Consider the following 26,879-nt stretch of genomic DNA (forward strand, 5'->3'; position numbering starts at 1 on the left):
GCTCTATAATCGGTCTCTATTTGAACACCTCTGCTGAGAGGACCTTGCCATTAAACCAATGAACTCCAGACAGTTCTGTTGGATCAGAAGCATCTATTGAAGAAAACAGGGTTGCCAACTCTGCTTGGAATTATTCCTGGAGGTTTCATCACTAACCTAGTGCCAGTAAAACAACCTTTTCAATAGCTTCAATGTTATGAATAAATGATAAAATGTAAGTATTCAAAACAGTTTTTGGAAAATAATTGTTTGATTGCCACTTTGATTTTTCTCCTAGGTTTTGTTTACACTAGTGACCAGGAGGTTAATCTTCATCCATTGGAGATTCCAGACATTCCCAGTGGGTTGGTACCCCAAGGTGAAAACTGCAGCTTCACATTGGGCAACTGGTACAAGCCATAGCCCAGGTGAGTTGAGCATGGAAACCTGCCCTACAGTATACGAACTGATTTGACTTCAGAGTTTTGCTTTTAAAAACATTTGAAATGTAATCATTGTATAAATTATTCAGAGCATGTTTCGGTGGGAGTCCAGTTTCATTTCAGTTTCTCTTGCAGCATCAATCAAATGATGGAGTTGATTGCATAATAGTGTGCGTAATTTTGTAACAAGTATCAACATGAATCACTATGCAACTGAGATGAAACACATAGTCAGCAGATATCATTGTGCATAAATACAGGCATCACCTCACTTGTTTTGATGTAATTAACTTAGCTGCTGGAATTTGTGATACCTTTGCTCAGATGCTCTCCAAGTTGTTACTTCAGATGTAGACAGTTGCATTCATTCAACAACTTGCATTCATATATTATACCAAAGCATGTTAGAGGAGCATAATCAAACAAAAAATTGACATTAAGCCACATAAGGACATATTGCAGCAGATGATCAAAAACATGATCAAAAATGTGCATCTTAAAGGAAGAGAGAGAGTATGAGGTGGGAAAGTGTAGGGAGAGAATTCCAGACCTTTAGGGCTGAAACAGCTGAAGCATGGCCGTCAATTGAAGCAAGGAAAATTGCAGACATGGATGAGGCCTGAATTGGATGAATGCAATGTTCAATACAGAACTAGTATTGTTAAATGTGTGACAATCTTCTGTATAGATTTGTTGCTGTGTGCAGACTGCCCTGAGGCACTTAAATCTTGGCATGCTTATTGCAAAGTGAACTGGATTTCGTTTGCAAACAAAATATGGCAATTGAATGTAATTCTCACATAAAGATATACCAGATCATTTAAATTTGCTCTGCACTGATTTCAAAATTGGAATTGGTACAGAAATAATTGTACGGAAATCTTAACGCGTTTTATTCACCATTTAAATAATAATGAAATAAACAAACTTTTTGTGGTAATTGGTGTAGGTAAAATTGCCAATGGTGTCCTGGTAGAATAAGAAAAAGCCAAAGTGAAAGACAAATTTTAAAGAAAGAATTTGGATTAATATAGCAACTTTCAAAATTAGAGGCTCGACAAGTGCTTTACAGCCAATGAATTATTTGAAGTGAAATTGCTGTTGTAATGTAGGAAATGTGGGAACCAATCAACACATAGCAAGTTCCCAGAAACAAAACTTGATAATGGCCTGATAATCTTTGTCAACGATATTAGTTGAGGGATAAATATTTACAGGATAGTAAGGAGGACTTCTCTGTTCTTCAAAATAGTACTGTGATCTTTTACATTTATCAGAGAGGGTAGGTGGAGTGTTGGTTTAACATCGCATCCAAAAGACCACATCACTGGCAAGACTGCATTCGCTCAATATTGTAACAATTTAGTTATTTGTGTTCTTCTCTCTGAAGTGGGACTTGAATCTGTAAATTCCTGACTCAGGGGTGACAACATTACCAGGTCAGCTGTGTTGAACCAATTGTGTCAGAATGGCTTTTACCAGAACATCAGATATGGAAGTAGGATAGAAAAGTGCCCCACCTGATAGCTCAATTATTCCAAACGCTGGCGAGTTTCACAGGTGGCCAGTACAGCAGGACTCATGCTCTCATTTCAAGGCAGAGGTCTGACAACTTTCAAAAGGCTTTAAACAGAATAGCTATTGGTATTGGGTGTGTGTTCCATTCTAGTATCACAGTACAAAGGATAAGGGAAGTTTACAATCATGGGTAGCAAGTTCTTGGTCAAGGTTAGGATGTCAATGTGAAGTGAGAAAGAGAAAATTGTGGGAACAGAGCCAAAATACACTTCCCTGGCCTTGCACTAGCTATCAAAAGAGTTACGGCACAACGGCAAAGTCAAATCCTTCCTCCCAGGGAATTGGTGGTACACAGTAACAACATGGCCAAGTTAAAGAGGAAGGAGAAAGAATTCAGGAGTTTTATCTGAAATGAATGAGCTCACAAGAGGAGGTTGATTGCTTGACTTTAAAAGGGCACAACTTCTGAGTGTAATTTTTTTTGGAAGTGAATCATTTACAGGAAAGTGGAACTGTGGACTGAGATTTCTGTACATGGTATGGTCACAAATGCTATTGTGAAAGAAAGGAAATTGGTCACAATGACAACATCCACTCACCACCACAAATAGTCTCACTATTTCTCTGAATTATGATATAACATGCATTTATTTCCACCTGATTGTAATCTACATTTACAATGCAGTTGCTAACATCTGACAATTTTATCCGGCATCTAAACATATTTTTTTTAAAAATGGGATCTGGAAACTGCCCTTGAACAATTTTTGTTCCAGTGCTTGTTAGAATGGTCAGTTCCTTCCAAGCAGTGAGCTGTCTCTAAGCTTTTTTTGCTGCTTCCAAGGAGTCTTACAGACAAAGGTTCCTCAACTGCCAAACCAAGAGAAGATACAGGAAGCAACACTTGCAACATTTTTGAACAACTTAAAACAAATCTTTCCATACGAACACTTAAAATTGGCAAGTTGTCACCACTACTCTGAAACTCAAGAACTTATGAATTAAGACCATAATTCACAGGAGCAGAAATTAGGTCATTAGCCCATTGAGTCCTACTTTCTCTCCATATCCCTTAATCCTTTGATACTCAAGAACCTATCTATCTCAGTTTTAAGTATATTCAATGACCTGGTACTCTCTGGCAATGGATTTCACAGATTCACCACTCTCTGGCTGAAGAAGTTTCTCCTTAATCTCCATTCTAAAAGGTCTTCCCTTCACTCTAAGGCTATGCCCTCAGGTCCTAGTCTCTCCTACCAATGGGAACATCTTCCCAATATCTACTCTGTCCAGACCATTCAGTATTCTGTAGATCAATCAGATTCCCTCCAACCCCACCCCCCACCCATCCTTCTAAACTCTGAGTATAAACCCAGATTCCTCAAACATGAAGCTTTTCATTCCTGAGACCTCCTCTGAATACGCACCAGGGCCAGTACATCCTTTCTTAAATATGGGGCCCAAAACAGCACACAATACTCAAAATGTGGTCTGACCAGAGGAGGGTCATTGTGGACTTGTTAGGCCAAAGGGCCTGTTTCCACACTGTAGGGAATCTAATCTAATCTAATCATTATAAAGCCTGCTTTTTATTCAAATCCTCTCAAAATAAATGCCATCATTTCATTCTCATTGTCTCCTGACTCAACCTGCAAGTTTACCTTGAGAGAATCCTGGACTAGAACCCCCAAGTCTTTTTGCACTTCAGATCTCTGAATCTTGCTATCAAAGTAAATGACCTCACATTTTCTCACATTGTTTTCCATTTGCCACTTCCTTGCCCATTCTCTGAACCTGTCCAAATTAACTGGTGAACTGGAAAAAAAGATTTTCACCCAAATCCAATTTTCAGAGTTGTGTCTTGCTTCAGGGCCAGTGGGGAGTTCGGAGAGTACGTATTTTTACAACAAACCAGCACAGATATGATGGTCCAAATGACCTTCTATACTGTATGATTCTATGTGTGCACAGTCCCATCAGCACATGAAGACAGAAGTGCACCTCAAAACCTGTGTAATTCTTTCACTAAATACTCCATGAAAGACATGGAAATAAATAATATCTATCTCAGAACTTCAAGGTCCAGCGCTCTGCAGAGTGATTGAATTTTCCTGTCAAAGTCATCCCAATATGGGCTTTTAAGGATCCAGCAGACGGTTACCTGTTTATAGCTGATTCAACTTACAGCAAGTATGAGGTTTGGTGGACACCACTGGGACACATTAAAAATTTCATCAAGGAACTAAAGAATCTGAATTTATATAGCATGATTTATGAGATTAGGTTGTCCCAATGTGCCTGACAGCTGATAAAATACCTTTGAAGTATAGTCACAAATGCAACATAGAAAACACAGCAGTCCATTTGAGAACAGCAAACTTCCACAAGCAGCAGTGTGTCTACTGAGATGGCAGTATTGGCAAGGGCATCAGAGAGAATATCTATGGTATAATGGCATAATTTATAGGAATTAAAGAATCATAGAGTTGTACAGACCCTTCAGTCTAACTCATCCATGCCGACCAGATATCCTAAATTAATCTACTCCTATGGCCAGCACTTGGCCCATATCCCTCAGAACCCTTCCTATTCATGTCCCATCCAGATGCCTTTTAAATGTTATACCAGCTTCCACCACTTCCTCTGCCAGCTCATTCCATACATACAGTATCCTCTCTGTGAAAAAGTTGCTCTTTGGTCCCTTTTGAATCTTCACCCTCTCATCTTAAACCTATGCCCACTAGTTTTGCAGCCCCCCACCCCACCCCACCACCCACAACAGGGAAAGGATCATGACTATTCAACCTACCCACGCCCCAAACCTCCAGAAGGTCGCTCCTCAGCCTCCGATGCTTCAGCCTATTCAGTTAAAATCTTCCAACATTGGCAACATCCTTGCAAATCTTTTCTGAACCCTTTTAAGTTTCACAGCATCCTTCTTTTTGCAGGGAGACTACAATTAAACGCAGTATTCCAAAAGTGGCCTAATGAATGTCCTGCACAGCCACAACATGACCTCCCAGCTCCTTTACTCAATGCACTAACCAATAAAGCCAAGCATACTAAATGCCTTCTTCACTGTTTATCGACCTAGACTCCAGTTTCAAGGAACTATGAATCTGCACTCCAAGGTCAGTTTGTTCAGCAACACTCCCCAGGACCTTACCATTAATTGTATAATTATTTAGACATAATTCTTATACCTCCTAAATACGTAATATATAGCAAGCAATTAGAGTCATAGAGGTGTACTGCATGGAAACAGATCCGTTGGTCCAACCCGTCCATGCTGACCAGCTATCCCAACCCAATCTAGGCCCACCTGCCAGCACCTGGCCCATATCCCTCTAAACCCTTCCTATTCATATACCCATCCAAGTGCCTTGTAAATGTTGCAATTGTACCAGCCTCCACCACATCCTCTGGCAGCTCATTCCATACACGTACTACTGTCTGTTTGAAAAAGTTGCCCCTTAGGTCCCTTTTATATCTTTTCCCTCTCACCCTAAACCTATGCCCTCTAGTTCTGGACTCCCCTACCCCAGGGGGAAAACTTCGCCTATTTACCGTTTCCATGCCTCATAATTTTGTAAACCTCTACAAGGTCACCCCTCAGCCTCTGATGCTCCAGGGAAAACAGCCCCAGCCTGTTCAACCTCTCCCTATAGCTCAAATCCTCCAACCCTAGCAACATCCTTGTAAACCTTTTCTGAACCCTTTCAAGTTTCACAACATCTTTCCGAAATTAAGGAGACCAGAATTGCACACTATATTCCAACAGTGGCCTAACCAATATCCTGTACAACCGCAACATGACCTCCCGACTCCTGTACTCAATACTCTGACCAATAAAAGAAAGCATACCAAACGCCTTCTTCAGTATCCTATCCACCTGCGACTCCACTTTCAAGGAGCTATGAACCTGCACTTCAAGGTCTCTTTGTTCAGCAACACTCCCTAGGACCTTACCATTAAGTGTATAAGTCCTGCTAAGATTTGCTTTCCCAAAATGCAGCACCTCACATTTATCTGAATTAAATTCCATCTTCCACTTCTCAGCCCATTGGCCCATCTGGTCAAGATCCTGTTGTAATCTGAGGTAACCCTCTTCACTGTCCACTACACCTCCAATTTTGGTGTCATCTGCAAACTTACTAACTGTACCTCTTATACTCGCACCCAAAGATCAAACAAACCTTTCTACCATTCGTTTTAGTATTATCCATGTGCCCATCCAAGAGTTGCTTAAATGTTCTAATGTATCTGACTCTACTACCATCACTGGCAGCGCACTGTCTCCATGTACCCACCACCAAGTCCCTGACAAAAAGTGAAATTGCTGTAAAAGCTCAGCAGGTCTGGCAGCAACTGTCGAAAGCAATCAGAGTTAGCATCTCGGGTCCAGTGACCCTTCCTCAGTCACCCAACGCAACATGCTAACTCCGACTTCTCTTCAGAGATCTGCTCAGCTTTTCCAGCAATTTCTAACTTTGTCTCTGATTTACAGCATCCACAGTTCTTTCAATTGTTTTCTTTTACCCCCAAGTCCCTTTTGTGTTGCAGCTTTCTGCAAATTTTCTCCATTTAAATAATACTCTTCTTTCGTATTCTCTACCAAAATGAGCAATTTCACTTTGGTGCAGTTGGGGAATGAAGGGCTGCTCAGATCTAAAACATTTACTTCATACAAACCCACAAAATTTGAGGCTGAATATAATTCCCTAAACTGACCACTAATAGCTTGATATATCAGTTACTTCTGAAATGAAGGTTTGGTTTAATTTACCTTGTTGTCATTCTGCTGTAGACATGTTGGGAGCAGCTGAAAGGAGTAATAAGGCTGTCTACGATAGGAAATACAATTGTGTTAAAAAGTAAATTACAAGTTTATAGTTAAAAGTTAAACATTTACATTCGTTTTGTCCCTTTTTAAAACTTATTTTTTTCCTTTCTCTTCAAGTCCCATCTGATCATTTCCCCAATCTAAGAAACTGCTGAGTTGTCAAGGCAGCTGTTAATCAAAGGATGTATCAATCCTCAAATTCTTTCTCCAGCAGTTTATAGGAGTCACCTTTTCGACAACGTGGAATTTCATTCTGCCACATCGCAGATGGTAGCCAGTACCAGATTGTTCTCTGCGTAAGCGCTTTCAGGGCATCAATCCAGTCTAGCCATTATGATTGTCGCTGATAATTTTATACTGGCAATGAGAACTCTGAATAAATTCAAACTAACTAGACCCTTAACTCCTCAGAAAATCCCCTGCTCCTATATGTCACTGATTTTAATGTTGCACTCGGTTTTCAGAGAATACTTTAGCCTTGCACACAAGATGTTTTGCAGGCACATAGTGGAAGTTTGAAGAAGTCAGACTGGTTTCAATTACGGTGCAATGAACAACAAAGTCAGAAATCTTTCTTCGGGACAAAACAAAGAATGGATTCTATGCCACATATTGCAAATTGCAATCTGTGGGGATTTCATGATGAACTTAATTACAAATGATGATGGAAAGGAATCTTTCTGCATTTGTATAATAGCAGGGGTACAATGAATTTTTCACTTTAAAGAAGTGCAACTATTTTTCCCCTCAGGGTTAAACTATATGTTACTGAAATAGTAAATATTCAATCATGTTGCACAGAAAAGTTTCTTTCAAAAAATGCTGTTTTTACTCTACAATGGTGTAGCAGTTGGGCAGGTTGATCAGATGCTTTATGTACAGGCCTGAAGCCAAGCTTGTATTTGCGATCTGAGCCTGTGAACTCAGTTTCTGACTCTAGCCCAACATCTCTCCACAAAAAAGGAGAAGCAGCAATCACAGAGGTCAGACAATGGCCTCTCTAACTACTTTGCAATTCTCTGATAGCTGATTTCAGAGTAATATCAGTGGAAGCTGGGGGCTGGTTAATGATTCATGATGAGAACATCTGAAGCAGAGAATGGAGAAATTTATGCCAGCAAGGCAGACATAAAGGTTTTTTTTTAAGAACAGTGTTTACTTAGCATGTAAAGGATCTGATGAGGTACCTTTCCAGAACTGTGGTGGACCACATGTGGTAGGTACCAACAAGATTATTTTCAGCAATCATCTATTACAACTGAGAAGGATTGGCCACTTCAGTGGGCAATGTAAAGGCAATCTCAACCATTTAGATCTGACATCACACATACGCCACACCAAGTAAGGATAGCAGAAATCCTCCCCTGGAGGATATTAGTGAAACATATCAAGTTTTATGACAATCAAGTAGTCCCATGGCTATCAATACTAATCACTAAAAGTAATAATAGCATTAATGTAGTCAAAGAAACTGGCACAGAATAGAACCTAATCCAATTACCGAGAAAGCTGAATTAACTCAGACATGTACTTCTGAATCCATGAAATACCTTTATCTACTAACACTGATTCATTTTAACAACACTAAAGTCAGTTCTCACAGTGCAATGATCAGCACTACTTTTGAACAAAATTATTCAGGGGAACACACTTAACAGAAATCAGTAGAAATAGTTGGAGGCAGAAAAAACATACAGGACAATATCTTAGATCCATCAATTTCACTGCTTCCTCAATGACCTTCCCCTGACCAGTTTCCTCCAGGTGCTCTGGTTTCCTTCCACTGTTCAAAGATGTTCAGGTTATGTGGTTTGGCCATGTAAATTACCCACGTGTCCAGGGTGGGCAGGTTAACCATGGGGAATGCATGGATAGGATGGTGGGGGGGGGGTGTGTGGTGGTGGTATGCTCTTTGGAGGGTCAGTGTGGTCGGAATGGGCCAAATGGCCTGCTTCCACACTGTAGGGATTCCATGATGCTATGATAAGGTGAAAACTGAAGATTGTACAATGTTCATCTCCCATTGTAATGCCTCAGATACAGAAGCAGCCCATGTCCATAAGCAGTAAGACCATAACAATATTCAGGCAAAATCATAGAAACATATGGAACAGAAGAGGCCTTTCAGCCCATCAAGTCTACACCAGCAAAGCTACTCTAAATCTACACTAGTCTCACTTTGAAGCACTCAGCCCATAGCCTTGAATGTTACAACATTTCAAATGTTCATCCATGTACTTTTTAAAGGTTGTGAGGTTTCCTGCCTCCCAAGGAGTACATTCCAGATCCCTATTACTCTCTAAGAGGAAACAGTTTTCCTCAAATCTCCTCTAAACTTCCCATTTTTCACCTCCAAATTATGGCCCCTTATTATTTTTGACCCTTCAACAAAGGGGAAAAGCTGATTTCTATCTGTTCTGTCCATGTCTCTCATAATCTTATACGCCACAATCAGGTCCCCTCTCAACCTTCTCTGCTCGAAAGAAGATAGGCCTAGAGGTCAGTGCGCCAAACTACTACTGCACCCTCTTCATCCACTGGCTTGATGGTGAGGTTGGGGTTGGAGCAGAGGGAGTGGAGGAATGTGCGTTGTGAGAGTGAGAGGTTGGAGTGGGGTAGACAGGTTGAGACAGTTAATGTCTTGGCGGCAGTTGGAAATGAAGAGATTGAGGGCGGGTAATAGGCCAGTGCGGGGTGTCCAGGTGGATGGTGTGTGTTGGATGTGGGCGAAGGAGTCCTCTGGAGGTGGGCGGGAGTCCTGATTGAAAAAGTAAGTTCAGAGGCGGCGGAGGTGTTTGACATCATGACGTGTATTAAATTCATTGATGCATGGACGGAGGGGGATAAAGGTAAGGCCTTTGCTGAGAACTGATCGTTCATCCTCAGTGAGGGGGAGGTCTGAGGAGATGGTGAAAACTCAGCAGGTCTGGGAGCTAGGACCTGGTGTAGGTGTGGGGCTGGGAGTGGGGGCGGAGCCTAACTGGAGTGGGTGTGGTGGTAGGGGGAATTGGGGTGGAGTCATGAGCAGGAGTAGTGTTCCCCACGGGGTTCCGGGGGCATTGGAACATTGGAACCTGTGGGAAGGTGTGTCGGCAAAATGCAAATGAGTGGCATCGGTGTACACATCCAGGCAAGTAGGGAGTATTCCATCATACTCCTGACTTAAGACTTATAGATATAATGGGCAGGCTTTGGAAAGTCAGAAGGTAAATTACTTGTTGTATTCCTAGCTTCTGACCTGCTCTTTTTTTTGGCCCCAGGATCCTCAGCTAAAAGAATCAAGGGAATGGCAAGAGGAAGGGGCTGGGTGAGGCATTAGCTCGCCTCACAGCTGACTGAGAGCTTGTGGCATTACAATTGGTTATACTCCCACTTTCAGTATTCTAGTGGTTACTATTCACCATAAATGTAACTAGACTGGCTGCTTAAATGTTGTGGCTGCAACAGAAAGTCAAAAATATCAACAGAAAATGCTGAAAGTACTCAGCAGGTCAGACAGAATCAGTGCAAAGAGAGAGTTAATAATTCAGGTCGACAATTCTTTACTGTAGCAATTCACCCAGGCTCCTTTGACAGCAACTTCCAAACCCATCTAGAAGAACAAGGAGAGCCACAACACCAAAACCTAGCAGTCCCCTATCAGCACAATCATTCTGACACAGAACTACATTAGTGTTCTTTTCCTGTCACTGAGTCAAAATCCAGGAAATTCCCTCCTGAATAGTCATGTTGGTGTCCACATACCCTGTGGAAATTATGGGAACAACAGGACTAATTGAAGCAGATAGGAAAATACATAGCTGGTGCATTGAGTATAGTTTGGATTTTGCACTTTGGGAAGGATCTGAAGGCATTAGAGAGGATGCAGAAAAGGTTGAGAAGAATGGGTCAAGGAATGAGGGTCGTCAGTCATTCAGAAGCAATGGAGAAGTTAGGAAGGTGTTCCTTGGAGAAAAGGAGGCTGTAATGAGTTGACAGAAATATTCAAATTCATGAAGGGTTTGGTCAGAAAGGAAAGGGAATAGCATTCCCACTCGTGAACAGATCAAAAATGGAAGAGTATAAATCTCAAACACTTGGCAAAAGAAGCAAAAGCGATATTTGAAAAAGCTTTTTTTGTGCAGTGCATGATTACTTATTATCACTGGGTTCACAACATAGTGGAATTAAAGTTTTAATGACCTTCAAAATTGCCAAATGATTCCTCGCCAGACCAAAAACAGCCAATACCAGACAGCAAACATATATCAATACTATAACTTTAGCAGAGTAAAGCTAAATAACAAGGTAATCTAATTAAAGTCCGTGATTTAAACCCAATCTTCTTTGATTGTAAGCCCAAGCCTTACCAATTGACAAATAAACACAGTTAAGGGATAAATTAGGAAAGAAATGAAGCAATTGTAATTTGCCAGTTCGATAACCAGGCAAGCGATGAATACCAGGTATTTATCGAATTCTTGAATGGTAAATTATATTAGAGGTACATGGAATCTATCTTGCAGGAATTTCAACAATGTGTTACCAAATAGAACACAAAACAGATTAAAATTCAAAAATCAGTTTCCTAGTCCATCAACTTCCAAGCATATGGCCTTCTGTCCAAAAAGCCCACTCAAAACCAGATACAGAATCATAGAGATATACAGCATAGAACAGACACTTTGGTCCAACTCATCCATGCTGACTAGATATCCTAGGTAAATCTAATTCCATTTGCCAGCTTTTGGCCCATATCACTCTAATCCTTTGGATTCATTTATCCATCCACATACATTGCAAATGCTGTAATTGTACCAGCCTCTAACACTTCCTGTGGCAGCTCATTCCATACATCCACCATCCTCTGCATGAAAAATGTTACCCCTTTGGTCTCTTTTAAATCTTTCCTCTCTCACCTTAAACCTATGCCCTCTGGTTTTGGACCTCCCCCACTCCAGGGAAAAGACCTCGTCTATTTACCCTATCTATGCCCGTCATGATTAAACCTCTATAAAATCACACCTCAGCCTCCAACACTCCAGGGAAAACAGCCCCAGCCTATTCAGCATCCCCATTTAGCTCAAACCCTCCAACCCTGGCAACATCCTTGTACAAAGTTAAAAATCACACAACACCAGGTTATAGTCCAACAGGTTTAACTGGAAGTACTAGCTTTCAGAACACTGCTCCTTCATCAGGTGGTTGACAACTGATGGAGCAGTGCCCCCAAAGCTAGTACTTCTAATTCAACCTGTTGGACTATAACCTGGTGTTGTGTGATTTTTAACTTTGTACACCCATTCCAACACCGGCATCTCCATATCATAACATCCTTGTAAATCTTTTCTGAACCCTTTCAAGTTTCACAATATCCTTCCCACAGCATGGAGACCAGATTTCCGCACAGTATTCCAAAACTGGTCTAACCAATATCCTGTACAGCTGGAACATGATCTCCCAATTCCTATACTCAATGCACTGATCAATAAAGCATACCAAATACCTTCTTCACTATCCTATCCATCTGCACTCCAAGGTCTCTTTGTTCAGCAACACTCCCCAGGGCCTTACCATTAAGTGTACAAGTTGTGCCCTGATTTGCGTTTCCAAATGCAGCACCTCACACTTATCTCAATTAAATTCCATCTGCCACTCCTCAACCCACCAGCCCATCTGATTAAGATCCCATTGTACTCCAAGGCAACCTTTTTCACAGTCCAGTATACCCCCAATATGGTTACATCCCTATAACTTATATAAATGGAACCAGTACTGACCTTTGTGACACACTACTGGTTACAGGCCTCGAAGCTGAAAAGCAACCCTCCACCACAACTCCCTATATTCTACATTTGAGCCAGTTCAGTATCCAAATGGCTAGTTCTCCCTCTATTACATGAGATCAAACCTTGCTAACCGGTCCACCATGGGGAACCTTATCAAACGCCCTACTGAAGTCCACACAGACCACGCCCACTGCTCTGCTCTCATCAATCCTCTTTATTACTTCTTCAAAACCATCAATCAAGTTAGACATGGTTTCCCACACACAAAGCCATGTTGTCTATCCCTAATCAGTCCTTGCCTTTCTGAATAAGTGTAAATCCTGTCCCTCAGGATTCCCTCCAACAACATGCCCACCATCGATATCATGCTCACCAGTCTATAGTTCCCTGGCTTGTCCTTACCACCTTTTTTAAATAGTGGTACTATGTTAGTCCACCCGTAGTCTTCCAGCACCTCACTTGTGGCTATTGATGATACAAATAAGGGGACCAACGATCACTTCCCTAGCTTCCCACAGAACTCTCGGGGACACCTGATTAGGTCCCAGGGACTTGGCCACTTTTATGAGTTTTAAGAAGTCCAGCACCCCTCCTCTATAACATGGACATTTTTCAAGACGTCTCTATTTATTTTTCCACATTCCATGTCCTTCTCCACAGAATACACTGATGTAAAATACTTGTTTAGTATCTCCCCCATCTCCTGTAGTTCCACAAATAGGCAACCTTGCTGATCTTTGAGGGGGCTTATTCTCTCCCTAATTACCCTTTCATCCTTAATCTATGTATAAAATCCCTTTAGATTCTACTTAACCCTACATGCCAAAGCTACCTCATGTCCACTTTGTGCCCTCCTAATCTCCCTCTCAAGTATACTCCCACTGCATTTACATTCTTCTAAAGATTCACTAAATCTTTGCTGTCTATACCTGACATACGCTTCCTTTTTCTTGACCAAAACCTCACTTTCTCTGGTCATCCAGCATTCCCTACACCTACCAGCCTTGTCCTTCACCCTCACAGGAACATATTCCTTCTGGACTCTCATTATCTCATTTTTGAAGGCTCTCCATTTTCCAGCCATCCATTACCTCTGAATATTACCCCACCCTGCCCACAGTCAACTTTTGAAAGGTCTTGCCTTATACCATCAAAATTGGCCTTCTTCCAATTTAGAACTTTAATGTTTAAATCTGGTCTCTCCCTTTCCGCCACAATTTTAAAACTAATCAAATTCTGGTCGCTGGCCCCAAAGTGCTCCCCCATGAACACCTCAGTCATCTGCCCTGCTTGTTTTCCCAAGAGTGGGTCAAGTTTTGCACCTTCTCTAGTAGGTAAATCCACATACTGAATCAGAAAATTTTCTTGTACACACTGAACAAATTCACTTCCATCTCAGCCCTTAAGACTATGGCAGTCCCAGTCGATGTCTGGAAAGTTAAAATCCCCTACCATAACCACCCTATTAGTCTAACAGATAACTGAGATCACCTTACAAATTTGTTTTTCAATTTCCTGCTGACTATTGGGAATATCTAGAGTACACCCCAAAAAGGGATCATCCCTTGCTTCTTTCTCAGTTTCATCCAAATAACTTCCCTCAACGTATTCCCAGGAATATCCTGTAATGTTATCCCGAATCAAAAACGCCATTCCCCCATTGTCTTGCCTCCCTTTCTATCCTTCCAATACCATCTATACACCCTGGAATATTGAGCTGCCAGTGCTGTCCATCCCGGAGTCACATCTCTGTAATTGCTATGATATCCCAGCCCCAAGTTCCTAACCGTGCCCTGAGTTCATCTGCCTTACCATTAAATCTCTTGCATTGAAATAAATGCATTTTAACTTCTCAGTCCTAACTCATTTGTTGCTTTGTCCCTGCCTGCCCTGACTGTTTGGCTTTCTCCTTTTCCTAACTATACCAGTCTCAGACTGACCTCTTTCCTCACTATCTCCCTGGGTCCCACCCCCCCACCCTACTAGTTTAAATCTGAGCAACTCCAGCAAATCTCCCTGCCAGTATATTACTCCACTTCCAATTCCGGTGAAATCTGTCCTTCTTATACAGGTCACTTCTACCTCAGAAGAGGTTCCAATGATCCAAAATTGTGAATCTTTCTCCCCTGCACGAATTCCTCAACACTGCATTCATCTGCTCTATCCTCCTATTCCTACTCTCAGTAGCTCATGGCACCAGAAGTAATCCAGAGATTAATATCCTCAAGGACCTCCTTTTATAAATTCCTGCCTAACTTCCGATATTGTCTCCTCAGAATCTCATCCTTTTCTCTTTCTGTGTCATCAGTTCCAATGTGTGCAATGCTGGTCTCTCCCCATTTGAGAACACTCTACACCCTCTCAGAGATATCCTTGATCCTGGTACCGGGGAGGCAACACACCATACTGTTTTCTTGCTGTCAGCCACAGAGACATCTGTTCATGCTTCTGACTAGACAGTCCCCCATCAGAATCGATCACTTGGAACCTAAAGTACCCCTCGTTACATTAGAGCCAATCTCGGTACCAGAAACCTGGCTGTCAGTACTATATTCCTCTGAGAGTGCATCACCCCCTACATTTTCCAAAACAGCATATTTGTTTAAGATGGGGTTAGCCACAGGAGCTTTCAGCATGACCACCTTCCCTCGCCTACCTTTCCTGCAGATAACTGATCTACCTGACTGTATCTGCAGTTCTTCTTTCTTCCTACAACTGCCATCCATCACACTCCTTCACTCCTGTAAATTTCTCATTGCCGCTCTAACCGATCCATGTGATCTGGTAAGATTCACACTTCCTGCAGACATAATCATCAGTAACATGGAAAAGCTCCCTAAACTCCCACATCCGACAGGAACAACACATCACTGTACTAAAGGCCATCTTTGCACCTTAACAATCTATAGATCCAGAAACTAGCACAGTTTTACTGCTCTAAAAAACACTACTCCAAGCTAACTTAGTGTTAACTTTTTACGTTTTTAAAGTTTAATTGAGAAACAGATCTCAATAAAACGCTTAATCAAAAAGGGACCGACTTACTCACCATTGTAGCTTTACAAAATACACAATAAGGTTACACTTTAAAAAGCCACTTAGCTGCTCCCCTGTTGTGAGCTCTCCCACACAAGTTTCTCCAAGGTCAGCGGTGAATTTTGCTGTTTGTTAATTTTTCTTAGACAACTTCCGATGTCCAGAAATACTTGAAAACCAAACAGCAGAAGCTGTACAGATTCACTGCTGGGTCAGACAGCTGTGCAGGCTTCTTTTCCCATTGAATCTCTTCCAACGTGGTCACTGCCTTTGTCTGTCTTCCTCCTTTTTTAAAGTGCCGTTGTTTTGATCTTTTCCCCCCACAATGCAAAAAAATGCAACACCTTATAAAACAGTAACTAGTATTAAAATTCAAGGAAATTGGCTCCAACACTCAGAATACCTCAAAAAAGAAGCAGGTCTTACAGCCACAATTTTTTTCCCTTCCTCCATTTTCAATCAATGGTTTTTTATTTATAACATTGAGTGTGTTTGCCTTCCCCTTAATTAACCTATACAACACCCGACCAGCTGCCAGTCCTTGAGCACTGTTCTTGGAACAATAATTAACCAGCAATTATCTTTCCAGTTCCCCTATGCAAACATTAATTTGTTCTCTTTTTTAAAACAAAGTGCTGCTCAAAGTTCAAAGCTGGATTCTCAACTTAAGTTCACAGTTTCAAACCAGAAATAAGAAAAAATAAAGAAAAAAAGTGATGCCCTCAACGAGTGAGTTTTTAAGGTCTGGACTGAACAACCTCAGAGAGTGGTGAATCCAGGTTCAGTCAAAGCATTCAAAAAGGAATTAAGACTTATTTTCAAAAGGAGAATGTTCAGGGTTACAGGGAAAGAGTGGGAGAATGAGCATATCATTCAGTACCATTCAGAGAGCTGTTGCAGACATGAAGGACCGAATGACCTCCTTTTGCAACATAACAAATCTGTGCTTCTCTAATGATACAAAGTGTTAGTAAAAGAATAAAGCTGATCAAAATAACCGGGTAAGTTGATATACTAAAGAGGAGTTTGAAGAGATGTAAAAGGCCTACCTTGCCCTTGACTGATTTGCTGGTTTACTCCCTTGAAACTTGGACTAAGTTAAATATGGGAAATAAAGTTTCATCATTAAGCAAATTGTAATAGCAAAACATGTGCATTCTTCAACTTTTTAAATACTTTATTTCAAGAAACCATCTCCATAATCTCTTATTACAAGAAATTCGTTTTAATCAACCTTTTGGAGGTTTATAAAATCATGAGGGTCATGGATAGGGTAAATAGACAAGATCTTTTCCCTGGGATGGGGAGCAGCAGTCAATGTCTTTATTATATTGAACAGCAATCCCTCTCCTTGCTATAGAGAATAGGGCATAGGTGAGATGGGAAAGATTTAAAAGGGACAATAGGAACAACTTTTTCACACAGAGGGTGGTGCATGTATGGAATGAGCTGCCAGAGGAAGTGGTGGAGGCTGGTACAATTGCAACATTTAAAGGCATCTGGATAAATATATGAATTGGGAGGGTTTACAAGGATATGAGCCAAATGCTGGCAAACAGGACTAGATTAATTTAGGATATCTGGTTGGCATGGATGAGTTGAATCGAAGAGTCTATTTTCATGCTGTACACCGCTATGACTCTATCTGCTCAGCAGCTCCATTCTAAGTTGAGCAACTAGAATAGCTTCAAATTGATTCCTTCACTACACTGACTTCATCCCTCACTGCAGATAGGAGGATGCAACATGCGAGGGGCAATTTCTCTCTAATTTCCATTTGGGAAATGAAAAAAGATTTCAAGAGTGCAATAGGGCATGGGTCATAATTTCTGCATTCGATACCTAATAACAGAATTGGGAAACAGTTTGAAAATTTTACAGTAAAACTATCAACAAACGTGGTTTGTTGGCAAACCCAGCTTATCCTGTTTATTCTGCATTGAATGGTTTCCAAGATCTGCGCATACCAACATACTGTTATTATGATAAACACCAGAAGCAAGAAAACCTATGAGACGCAGCCATTAAAAAACATATTGTGTTCTTGCTGCTGGCAACAACATTGCAACACTATTCCAAATGGGATTCTTGAAGCTTGAATCAGACATTCTAGACACATGGATTACAACTGAACCTCATCCATATGGTTATGATTTCCCAAGTTCTAACATGCTTTTTTGGAATAATGACCAAGTCCAACCAAATGAAAATTCTCCTTCCTGTGTAATTCCAATAAATAATGGTTATTTCTTGCATCAAGTCTTCAATTATCACTTCTTATAAGGTATAAACAAATTGTTTTGTTTTCTTTCAGTATCTATTAATTTTTTTCCAATGCTTGATCTCAGGACATAATATCCCTCCTCCACCAGCCGCTCCCTTCTTCAATGCCCACCCCTTCTCATAACCGTGGGACAATAGGGTAAATGAGTTTAGAAATCCAAAGAATGAAGTTTGAAATAATATTTTCTTGATTTCATTTATACCACTAATATTCCCTCCAACTGTCCCCAATGATCTCTCTCCTCTCACAACTGCACGGCAGAATTGGTTGAGCCTAAACGCATTGTAAATCTGTGTGCGCCAGTGACAAAAGCCTTACAGCTGTTACCATGCTTTAAAGTACTGTTAACATAACTCAATTTCTTCAAGTTTTTGTTCTGTGTCAGCCGTCATTCAGTGGGTATCTCTCACCTCATTGTGGTTTTAAGTCCCACTCCACAGGTTTGAGATTAAAGTCTAGACTGACACTCCAGCGCAATGCTGACGGAAAACTGCACAGAACATACTAAAATGGTAGTTAAACACTGAGGTTTATAATATCCAACTGCACGATTTTGAAAAAGATCAGGAAGCATTCTGCCCAATGTCCTACTCAATATTTACCCCTCAATTTACATAGCAAGAACAGATTATCTGGTTAACGCACTATGTTTGTAGGCTAAGAAAAAAAACTAGACTACATGAGTTATTGCAGTCTAAAAAGCAAATTGGTGAAGGATAATACTGGGGTCAATCTTGAGTTATTCTTTTACTTATTTACAGAGCAGAACACTGTAGGTATACATCGCCTAACTCAGCCCCACACACAGTTTGTAGTGGACAGCAAAGAAGATTACTTTGGATTACAACAGGGATCAGATGGGCCAATTGGCTGAGGAGTGGCAGATGGAGTTTAATTCAGATAAATGCGAGGTGCTGCATTTTGGGAAAGCAAATCTTAACAGAACTTATACACTTATTGGTAAGATCCTAGGGAGTGTTGCTGAACAAAGATGCCTTGGAGTGCAGGTTCATAGCTCCTTGAATGTAGAGTCGCAGGTAGATAGGATAGTGAAGAAGACGTTTGGTATGCTTTCCTTTATTGGTCAAAGTATTGAGTACAGGAGTTGGGAGGTCATGTCGTGGCTGTACAGGACATTGGTTAGGCCACTTTTGGAATATTGCATGCAATTCTGGTCTCTTTCCTACCAGAAAGATGTTGTGAAACTTGAAAGGGTTCAGAAAAGATTTAAAAGGATGTTGCCAGGCTTGGAGGATTCAAGCTATAGGGTGAGTTTGAATAGGCTAGGGCTGTTTTCCCTGGAGCGTCAGAAGCTGAGGTGTGATCTTGTAGAGGTTTACAAAATCATGAGGGGCATGGATAGGGTAAATAAACTAGGCCTTTTCCCAGGCATGGGGGAGTCCAGAACTAGAGGTCATAGGTTTAGGGTGAGAGGGGAAAGATATAAAAGGGACCTAAGAGGCAACGTATGCACGCAGAGGGTGGTGCGTGTGTATGGAATGAGCTGCCAGAGGAAGTGGTGGAGGCTGGTACAGTTACAATATTTTTTTTTAGACTTACAGTGTGGAAACAGGCCCTTCGGCCCAACAAGTCCACACCGACCCGCCGAAGCGAAACCCACCCATACCCCTACATTTACCCCTTACCTAACACTACGGGCAATTTAGCATGGCCAATTCACCTGACCCGCACATCTTTGGACTGTGGGAGGAAACCGGAGCACCCGGAGGAAACCCACGCAGACACGGGGAGAACGTGCAAACTCCACACAGTCAGTCACCTGAGTCGGGAATTGAACCCGGGTCTCAGGTGCTGTGAGGCAGCAGTGCTAACCACTGTGCCACCGTGCCGCCCGAAAAAGACATTTGGATGGGTATATGAATAGGAAGGGTTCGGTGGGATATGGGCCAGGTGCTGGCAGGTGGGACGAGATTGGGTTGGGAAATCTGGTCAGCAATGACGAGTTGGGCTGAAGGGTCTGTTTCTGTGCTGTACATCTCAATGACTCTATGATTATGACTCTTAAGTACCTCTTGATATACTTTTAATTAACTTATTAAAACTTAACTTTAACACTGTTAATCGTTAATGGAGCAGCCTTCTCCTTCTCCGCTTTCGCTGCACCATGAAATTTATCACCATCTTTTGCCTGTGTCACGACGACATGGAAGTCATGGTAATGACAAATGCCTCCACAACTGACTCATTGCCCATTCGGACTGGTGTCAAATAGGACTGTGTCATCACTCCAACGCTGTTCTCAATCTACCTCTCTTCAATGCTTTACCTCACTGCCAACAAGCTCCATGTTGGAGTGGAGCAAACCTACAGAACCAATGGGAAATTATCAACATCTGCCACCTTCTAGCCAAAACCAAAAAAGTCTGTCCAACCACTGTCATCATGCTATGGTACACAGATGATGCTTGTGTATGTACTAACTCAGATGAATTGTCGATTTTCTTCAGCACCTTTATGGAGGCATATGAGAGCATGAGTCTCACTTTGGACATCAACAAGAACATCCTCCATCAACCTGGCTCCTGATCGTCAAGGTCCATGGGGAGGCCTGAGGGAATGATGGCCACTTCCAATACCTCAGGAATGTCCTGTCAACCAAAGCAGGTATTGAGGAAGAGATACAGCACTGCCTCCAATGTGCTACCACAGCCTTCAGCCATCTGAGGAAAACAGTGTTCGAGGACCACAACATCAAATCCAACATCAAGCTCATGGTTTGCAGGGCTGTGGTGATTCCCAACCTCCTGTACAGCTCTGAGACATGGATTGTCTACAGCAATCACCTCTAGGCATTGCAGCTGTACCACCAATGCTACCTGTGTAAAATCTGCAAATCCACTGGAAAGAAAGACGCACCAACACCAGCGTCCTTGAATAGGCCAACATCCCCAGCATTGAGGCACTGACCACCTTGATCGACTGCAGTGGGCTGGACATGTCATCTGCATGACCGACACGAGACTCCCCAAGCTGGTGCTCTATTCCCAGCTTTGAAACAGTAGGTGAGCGCCAGGCAGACAGAGGAAAGGCATCAGTGATACCCTCAAGGCCTCACTGGTGAAGTGCTACATTCCCACTGACACCTGGGAATCACTGGTCCAAAACCATCCAAAGTGGAGGAGCAGCATCCAGGTGTCAGGAAAAGCAGAAGCCAGGCAAAAACAGCATGAGGAGTGCACTGCCACACCAACGCACCACCCACCCCTTCCCACAACCACCTTCTTGTCCCAAGTGTAACAGAGCCTGCAAAAGCTGCAGCAGACTGTACAGCCACTTACAGACTCATCCTGAGTGTGAAGGAGAGTCACCTTCATCTAAGAGGGACCACCGATGACGATAAAAACTAATCAATTAAACCGGATGACAGTCCTAAAAGAAACATTGTGAAAAATTCGAATTGTGGAAGAAAGCTGAATAAATTTAAATTAAAAGTTAGTTACACGGAAATATGATGCATCCAGCTGCTGCAATATAATGTAAGGAGTGCTGAATGGCCTTCTCCTGTGTTGTCACCAATTCAAACTTTCAACTAAAATAGTCTTAAGAAATATTGATGCCACGTGACTGAGTGTCTCTTTATAAAGTTCATTAATAATCTTTTTTGGATATGTTATCACACAGCTCCATGGCCATTACATCTTCAGATGGGACTTGGTCACTGTGCCATAGGACCCCCTGCCCCACGTATCTCTTTATACATCCTCAATGATAATCTAATCAATCTGTTCAGATCTTATTACATTCCTTTGGAACACTTGGGAGGTAGGGCACAAGAGCCCTCATATAAATGCTCAAGTAAAACCTAAATTAATGCACTGTACCTGCACATACTTAAACACAATTGATTCAATTTATATAAGTGCCAGAGTGGGCAATAGTATCTTCTTGATATACTTTGGAGTTGCTATTGTGACCATCAGAATTTAGCCTGCCAAATGGTGCAAGAAGTTTCTTCAACATAACACTTAACAAAAGGAATTCATCAAAAATCATTGGAGTAGGTAAGTTTCTCAGCTAACAATTTTCATTTACAGAACATGTGTTTTCAGAAGATTTGCCCAGGCTGGTGTTGACTGCAACAGGAATTTGGAACAGCATAGAGCAGCAGGCAGCTTACACCATCTGTGAATTATTCAGTTCAAGATTCTAATGTTTTATTCATTTATTCGATCAGTTCCAGCTTTGGGGAGTAGGGCCCTGAGGTTGATCAAGTTGGGAAGGTGGAACTGTGATTTCATTTGGGATGTTACATTGCTAAATGTTTGCATCAATGGCACAGTTGGCAACACTCTCCCTTCTGAGTCAGAAGGTTTTGGATTCAGCTCCCACATCAGAGGCTACCACATTGACTCCAAGCTGACACTCCCAGTGCGGTACTGAGTGATTGCTGCACTGCAAGAAATGCTGTCTTTAAGAGAAGACATTAAACTGAGTTCTTGCCTATCATTTTAGGTGGTTAGAAAATGTCCCTTGCCATTAATTAAAAGAGTAGCAGTCAGCTTCCCCAGTGTCCAGGTTAATATTTGTCCCTCAATCAACCAACAGATTATCCCGTCATTATCACATTTCTGTTTGTGGGAGCTAGCTTTGCACAAAATAGTTGCTGTGTTTCTCATGTGGCAATGATGGATATGCTTTAAAAATGTAGTTCCAGTCTATAAAGGATTTTGAAACATCCTGAGCTCATGAAAAGATTAACTGCAGTTCTTTAAAAATACTTGAGTAAAATTGTTTTCTCTGATTTCAAACTACAAAGATTCCTCAAGTTGCTCGGATCAGGATTGAATTGGGTGGGTAAACCACAGGCTTGAACCAGTTGTTCAGTCCAGTCAGACTACTGAACAGCACAAAGAGTGGATGCAATGAAGGATAAACTACGGGTAGTTCTTCTACAATGTGATGGTTGGATTCTTAGCAACACCATGTTATAGAAAAATCGCGCTTTAGTACCAGCACTTAAAGTGTCAGCAATGTAATCGTGTTACAGACAATGCACATTTTAAAAGTTTGCTTTTTAGAAACAGTGTCCGCAATTCGTCAATTGCGTTACAATGAATTCGCATTAACGAGACGCACGTTATATCAGAATTCACTCTACCATAAGTTAGAAAATGAAACCAAAAAAATGCTGCAATTGCTAAGAAGGTCAGACATCATCCAAGAGTAACAGGCGATGAGTAATAGGACACAAGGCAAAGTGGGCATGATAATGGCATAAATAAAGAAAAAATAAGTCTTGAGGAGATGCAAATGATTAAAGCAGGGCAACAAAGAGGGAGAAAAACTGAAAACTGAAAATCTGCCACAGCTGATGAAGATGCCATGACACAGGGATGATATTACTGTAGAGGGGTTAGTTTAGCTCAGTTGGCTATATGATTGGTTTGCAATGCAGAGTGCCGCCAACAGAATATGTTCAATCTGCACACCAGCTGAAGTTACCTGAAAAGTAGAATACTTTTCAATCTCTTCTGCTTGCCTGAGGCATGGTGACCATCAGATTAAACCAGCACCAGTCATCTCTGTAATGTGAGAGCAGTTCTGTGGTCTGGTAGGGCCTTATTGACTACAGATTAATACGGAATGCCCAGTCTGAGCTTTACCCCACACCCTCTTTCCACTCTAACTCTAGTGCAACCATCGGCCATTAACCAAGAAAGTAGTATTGATAGTTAAGATGTAAAAATAAAAGGTGATTGAATTCAGATAGGTGATGGTGCAAGTGGACATCCTAAATTAAATCAAAATGAAACTTGTTCCAAAACAACTATTGGGGATGGGGTGGAGGGAGGTGGGAGGAGTGCATAGTTGGGGAGGTAATCTCCACTAAATTTGTGATTTGGTTTCATAAATTTTTCATAGTGTTCTCAGTGGAAACATCTTTCCATAAAAATCAGTGCTGCTTGTTGATCTGATCCATGCTGTGGAGCATGAAATTCTCTCTTCAACCTTTCATACTATTACTGGAAATAGATTGAGTCATGAACTTCCTTTTACAAAAAAAATACAAACTTCAGCCAAGAAGCAATTTTGAGAAAGAAAGTTGGATTCTTGCAGCCTCAAGATACCATACAATGGTGGTCTAAATGTTCAGACTTTAAGTTCCTATTTTTTGCTTCCCCTTTGGGGTGTAGTAATCGTTAAGACAAGGTACTTCTTCACGGCAGGATAACATTCTTGCTCTGGCTGCTACCTCAGCTCAAGGTAAGCAAAAAAAAAAGCATAGAATTAGGTTTGCAAATTGTCAACAACTTTTATTTGGAACATGGAGATTATGACACAGAGTGGGAGAAGTTCACCAGAAAAAAAACATAGAACTGAAAATTAATTAGTGTTAATTTGCCTCCATCAACGCATCTGTTCTTAGTTTTTTGTGCTCTAAAAGAACATTACATTCATTCTACAAACACAAACATTCTAGTTTCACAAACACAAAAAGCCTAGTTACAAAACTCATTCTGACATTCAGTTCGCAAAGGAGAGTTAGATTGTATGGACAAATTAATATCTATATTGAACTGAAATTACTACCAATGAAAAGTTAGGGTTAATAAATATAAATTGATCACTAGTAAATCCGATAAGGAATTTGGAAGAAACTGCTGAGAACTGTTAGAATTTAGAGTTCACTAATGCACAGATTAGGTAGAATGGCCTACAAGCATCTAAGCGCAGCAGGTCAGGCAGCATCAAAGGAGCAGAAGAATCGACGTTTCGGGCATAAGCCCTTCTTCAAGAATCCTGAAGAAGGGCTTATGCCCGAAATGTCGATTCTCCTGCTCCTTTTATTCTGCCTGACCTGCTGTGCTTTTCCAGCAACACATTTTTCAGCTCTGATCTCCAGCATTTGCAGTCCTCACTTTCTCCTACAAGCATCTAAGGGCAGCTGAGATAAGTACATGAAAGGAAAAAGGAGTACTTTTTTAAAGTTTTGTTTTTATTCTTCCATGGGATGTTGGCATTACCAGCAAAGCTGATTTTAGTTGTGCATCCTTAAGACGGCAAGCCTGTATGAAGCATTTCAAACCATCTGGTGTGAGTACTCCAATAGTGCTGTTAGTTGGGAGTTTCAGGATTTTGACTCAGCGACACTGAATGGTGATAAAATTCCAAGTCAGGATCATGAGTGGCTTGAAGAAACACCTTCAGGTGGTTGCGTTCCCATGAGTCTACTGCCCAAGTCCTTCTTGGTTGTAGAGACCATAGGATTGGAAGATTTTGTCAGAAATATTTTGCTGAGTGACTGCAGTACATCTTGGATATGGTACATACGGCTGCTGCTGTCAATCAGCGGAGGAAGGAGTGAATGCCTATGGTGGCGGATGGAATATGATCAGGCAGACTGTTTTGTCTGAGAAGGTGTTGAGCTTCTTGTGCTGTTGGAGATACATATTCAGGCAAGAGATTCAGTAATCAATACAGTATTCCAATAGACACCACGCTTGTGCCTTGTAGAAGATGGATAGGTTTTGGGGACTCAGAAGGTGATTTACTTGCTGTATAATTACCTGTTCATGTAGCCAGAGTATTAATTGGGGCTGAAAATGTGTTGCTGGAGAAGCGCAGCAGGTCAGGCAGCATCCAAGGAGCAGGAGAATTGACATTTTGGGCATGAGCCCTTCTTCAGGAATGAGGAAAGTGTGCCAAGCAGGCTAAGATAAAAGGTTGGGAGAAGGGACTTGGGTGGGGGGTTTGGAAATGCGATAGGTGAAAGGAGGTCAAGGTGAGGGTGATAAGCCAGAGTAGGGGTGTGGGCGGAGAGGTCAGGAGAAGATTGCAGGTTAGGAAGGTAGTGCTGAGTTCGAGGATTAGGACTGAGACAAGGTGGAGAGAGGGGAAATGAGGAAACTGGAGAAATCTGAGTTCGTCCCTTGTGGTTGGAGGGTTCCTAGGCGGAAGATGAGGCGCTCTTCCTCCAGCCGTCGTGTTGCTATGGTCTGGCGATGGAGGAGTCCAAGGACCTGCATGTCCTTGGTGGAGTGGGAGGGGGAGTTGAAGTGTTGAGCCACGGGATGGTTGGGTTGATTGGTCTACGTGTCCCAGAGGTGTTCTCTGAAACGTTCCGTAAGTAGGCGGCCTGTCTCCCCAGTATAGAGGAGGCCACATCGAGTGTAGCGGATGCAGTAAATGATGTGCGTGGAGGTGCAGGTGAATTTGTGGCGGATATGGAAGGATCCCCTGGGACCTTGGAGAGAAGTAAGGGGGGAGATGTGGGCACAAGTTTTGCATTTCTTGCGGTTGCAGGGGAAGGTGCTGGGAGTGGAGTTTGGGTTGGTGGGGAGTGTGGACCTGATGAGGGAGTCACAGACCGAGTGGTCTTTTTGGAACACTGATAGGGGAGGGGCGGGAAATATATCCCTGGTGGTGGGGTCCGTTTGGAGGTGGCGGAAATGATGACAGATGATCCGATGTATATGGAGGTTGGTGGGGTGGTAGGTGAGGACCAGTGGGGTTCTGTCCTGGTGGCGATTGGAGGGGCGGGGCTCAAGGGCAGAGGAGCGGGAAGTGGAGGAGATGTAGTGGAGACCATCGTCGATCAGGTCTGGAGGGAAATTGCAGTCATTAAAGGAGGAGGCCATCTGGGTTGTTCGGTATTGGAACTGGTTCTCCTGGGCGGCGGAGACGAAGGAATTGGAAATATGGGATGGCATTTTTATAGGAGGCAGGGTGGGAGGAGGTGTATCTAGGTAGCTGTGAGAGTCGGTTGGTTTATAGTAAATGTCGGTGTTGATTTGGTTGCCTGAGATAGAAATGGAGAGGTCTAGGAAAAGGAAGGAGGAATCTGAGACGGTCCAGGTAAATTTGAGGTTGGGGTGGAAGGTGTTGGCAAAGTGAATGAACTGTTCAACCTCCTCGTGGGAGCACGCGGCAGCGCCAATACTGTCATCGATGTAACGGAGGAAAAGGTGGGGGTGGTGCCGGTGTAGCTGCGGAGGTTGAACAGTTCATCCACTCCAGTTTCCTCATTTCCCCTCCTCCCACCTTGT

General features: G+C 42.1%; 2 protein-coding genes across 3 annotated transcripts in view; one reads left to right on the top strand and one right to left on the bottom strand.

Moving 5' to 3' along the window:
• The window catches only part of LOC132825488 (uncharacterized protein C7orf50 homolog), a 408,037-nt gene that overhangs the window by 51,515 nt on the left and 329,643 nt on the right, over positions 1–26,879 (bottom strand). The window lies entirely within an intron of this gene.
• Positions 1–26,879, top strand: part of gpr146 (G protein-coupled receptor 146) — a 110,476-nt gene that overhangs the window by 14,492 nt on the left and 69,105 nt on the right. For both annotated transcript variants that reach the window (XM_060840811.1, XM_060840810.1), the window contains exon 3: positions 278–407. The gene's annotated coding sequence lies outside the window, so the exon portion shown is untranslated. The remainder of the gene's footprint in view (positions 1–277; positions 408–26,879) is intronic.

The sequence above is a fragment of the Hemiscyllium ocellatum genome, chromosome 20 (genome assembly GCF_020745735.1).
Source record: "Hemiscyllium ocellatum isolate sHemOce1 chromosome 20, sHemOce1.pat.X.cur, whole genome shotgun sequence".
In the NCBI taxonomy this organism is placed as follows: Eukaryota; Metazoa; Chordata; class Chondrichthyes; order Orectolobiformes; family Hemiscylliidae; genus Hemiscyllium; species Hemiscyllium ocellatum.